This window comes from Antrostomus carolinensis, unplaced genomic scaffold, assembly GCF_000700745.2.
Source record: "Antrostomus carolinensis isolate BGI_N321 unplaced genomic scaffold, ASM70074v2 scaffold15383, whole genome shotgun sequence".
Taxonomy (NCBI): domain Eukaryota; kingdom Metazoa; phylum Chordata; class Aves; order Caprimulgiformes; family Caprimulgidae; genus Antrostomus; species Antrostomus carolinensis.
The window spans coordinates 1-3,668 of record NW_010305978.1 but is presented as its reverse complement, the minus strand read 5'-3'; positions in this window follow the sequence as shown (position 1 = coordinate 3,668).

The following is a 3,668-nucleotide window of genomic DNA, read 5'->3' as shown; positions in this document are numbered from 1 at the left end:
CCTTGATTCTCTCCTTGTCCAGAGAAGAGTCTTCTGGCCCTGGCCACTGCATTGAACCCCAGTTTGGAGCGTCACTTATCTCTGCTTAACTCCCCAGGTCTGCAGAGGGGTTTCCTCCTCAAAGTGATGATCAGAAACCAACACTCAGCAGACAATTTATCAAATTTCTCCCTGTGACATTGCTCCTCTGCAACTGAATGCATGTTTTTATCCTCTTCTCAGGCCTTTAGAGTTTGCTGTTTTGATACGTGTCTGAGCCCAGAAGATTCCCAGTTCTGTCTTCTTCTGTGGTGGCTGGGCTGTGATGGATGTATCCCTACATCTCTCAAATGTAGCATTCATAACTGTCCTGCTTTATCTAAAGAGGCAGCTGGTTACCTGTGAGAACTTCGTTATTGTCCCACACTGGTGCATGACTGGAGGAGACTAACCTTAATCTCAGATATTTATTCAAATAAAAACTAATAATAAGTACACAGCTGAAAAAAAATATACACCATTTTAGGGTTAATTTTCTGCCAATATTTGTGATGAGCTATTTTAGTGACAGAAACATTGTTTGGAACAGCAGAACTTAAGAGATTTATCACATCCAGCAATTTTAAAACATTTATAAAGGGTCAAAATTAGCTGTGATGCCAAGGATGAGCGATATCCAAGAATGTGTTTGTGAGACGAGCTGTTTCAATGCATTAGGTTTCTTAGCTGCCCTGTAGCTTTCAGTTGAGCTGTCCAAAGTAGCTGTTCTCACCTTTCTGTGCCCTACACTGTTCTGCTAGGGCTCAGTAACCATTAGGTGTTACATCTGGTCCTGGTTGTGTTTTGCATCAACACCTCAATATAGATTTAGCAGCGCTCTGAGGCTTCTTGCTCTGTGAGACTCACTGCACACAAAAAAACCACAGTCAGCACGTGCATGTTTCTTACCTTCAAGACATGCAAAACTTCTCATCTTCCAGGATAGAGACATCACCTCTGGCTCAGGAAGCACCTGAGCACAAATCACTGGAAGATGGGGTAATCTACTAAGGAAGATTTGCTGTGTGCCTGCTCTGTATTTACACTTCTCTGGACATCTGCTCTTGGCCTAGGTTATAGCCATGATGCTAGGGTAGGTAGGACTAGCATTTCTAATGATGTTGTCTTATGTTCACACTGTTAGGCAAATAGATAATTACATTTTTTACTCCTAAAATGGAGCTCTAATGTATTGAGACCTTATAGAGAGAAGATCCTGGAAAAGGGCAGAGCACCTGGAGATGTCCAAGTAAAAATGGCTGTGGATGGAAGAGGCATGATGAATGTGAAATCCCATTTTCTTGGGGGTGTGGTGAGAAAGCAGCAGAGGAGTCTTGCCGCAGACCCACCAAACAGGGCTGAAACCAGATGGATGTTGACTGCCCTTTCCTCACCTCCTCTTTGATCCAGTGCACCTTGCATTCCTCATGGCAGGGGGCCTGGATTTACCAGGAGGAATGGACTGGTGCTCTTTCTTAGGCTTTACTAGAAAGTGGAAGATTTCAAATACCAGAGTGGAGTCTGGTTCAGAAATCATATCTTACATCTCATGAGCAGGGGCAAAAGCACTGCTCTGCTGTGCAGGAGAGCCTGCACGATGGTCATCTGTCCTCTCCTTTATCCAGCCTCAGAGAGCACTGAACTATCCTACAAAGGTGCCCTACATAGCTTATGGGAGATGAGACCATGAACCTAGGATGCTGTGAGGATATAGTTTCACATCACAGCCACACCAGAATAAACAGCCTGGCTGTCACCTTTTCTCCTCTCTGCCTTGTTCCTGACCAGTAGTTTGCCTGACCCTGCAGTGAATGTGCACGGAACGGTAAGCTAGCAGAAAACTTGTCCCCATTATCTACCTGGAGCAGTGTCCACAGTTGACCTTTCTGAAGTGTCTCACCAGGGCCAAAGCACCACCAGGGCTGGCACAAGGGAATTAGTAGTAAGTAGCCCATGGCCAGGAGCAGAGCAGCAAGAGGCAGGTGAAGGGAGGATTGTACTGGGAGCAGCTCGGCTGCAGTGTGAGCTGCATCTTCTGTCAGTCTCCAGGGACATGGCTGATGTCTGCTCACTACTTAGGGGTCTTTGCAACCAAGTTACCCAACTAGGTTGCCAACTTGGGCACCTTCTCTGTGGATGCTGCAAGTCCTAAGCAGAACGCTTTGGATAAGCAGTGCTCCTGGCTGTTTGGGTCAGGTGGAGGTGGACAGCAGTTCTAACCACATCACTCTCTTCAGTTCTTTTGCCTTTCAAACGTAACTGCTAAACCCTGAAAAGTGTGTGGACTTTTGTGAGCCTGTTGGCTTAGAGCTTATTGCCTTGGAGTGAATGTAAAGATCTTCACTGGAGTCTGGTCCTGAGTGAAGGTGGAAAAGGGTCCTGGGAAGTGCAGAAACTTGACTGGGGGCTCCTGATGCTCATTCAAGCTAGTTGTATTGATATTTGGTCTTCCCTCAAGAGACTGAATTGTTTTTGCTAACACTGAGGTGTAAAGAGGGAAGCAAAAACAAGGGGGAAAGCAAAAGGCTTTATTTTGCCTCTTTTTTTTTGGCTTTTTTTGTCTATGAGCTACTCATGTAAAACTCTCTCAATTTCCAACAGAGAAGTTGGAGTGATAAAATTAACTCCTATTAGGAAAGGTAAAAAATAAAATTGCAGATACAGTTACCGGGAAGAGAGGGAGAGGTTGAAAAAAACACAATAGCTGAACAAAGCACAGGTTGAAAGTCTTTGGATTAATTCACCAGAGATACAGAGGGATAGAAGAGAAAAAAGATAGAGTGAAAGCTATAACATGAGTACAATTTGATCAGCAGAGCACATTATTTATATATTTTTAATTTTCTAATAATTTTCCTTCTATGCCAGGAGTTGTTAGAGCTGAGAATATTGACGGTTTTATGTGGATATTAAGAATGATTTTTTTAAAAAACCACACTTATAATGGTTAAGATAAAACCAGCCCATCCCTTCACATCTTCCTCCCCCAGATATTTGGAAAAGAAAGTAACCTGCATGTTTTAAAGCATAAATCAACCTTTAATGAAACAGGACCACAGTTTCTCCTGAGGAGTTTTGTGTACTTTCCTCAGTAGCATGTGGTGCTGCAACTAGGTGACAGAATGTGATGTCAGCCTGACCACTCACATCTAGTACCGTAAGACATCAGTTTCCAGATATGACATTTTCGCCACCTACAGTATTTGTCACCAGCACCTACAGTATTTGTCACCAGCAATATCACTCCTCTTCTGAAACTTGGCTTCTCTTTCTCATGCAGAACCTACAGTACTTGTCTGTAAATTTTATGAACTATTAACCTTCCCAGCCACTTTAATAGAAAGTAAGAAATTTCTGTGTGTTATTTGCTCTGTTGTTCTTGGAAGTAGGAAAAATGTTTGTGGTATCTTTGGGGGTACAAACAGATTATGACCCATTCGCTCAGCAAGTCAGTGAACTGGTTTATTTTATTTATTTATTTACATTAGTAATAAACAAATTAGTAGATGAAGTTGCTGCTCTAAGCAAGTTTCAGCATACAAAAGAAAAGCAGCAATGGCTCCTCTTAGTTACCAAGCAGACTGATAATTTTTACTGACACGCACAAGATAGTGGAATTTGAAACTATACAGTTTCAAATTTTAATTATA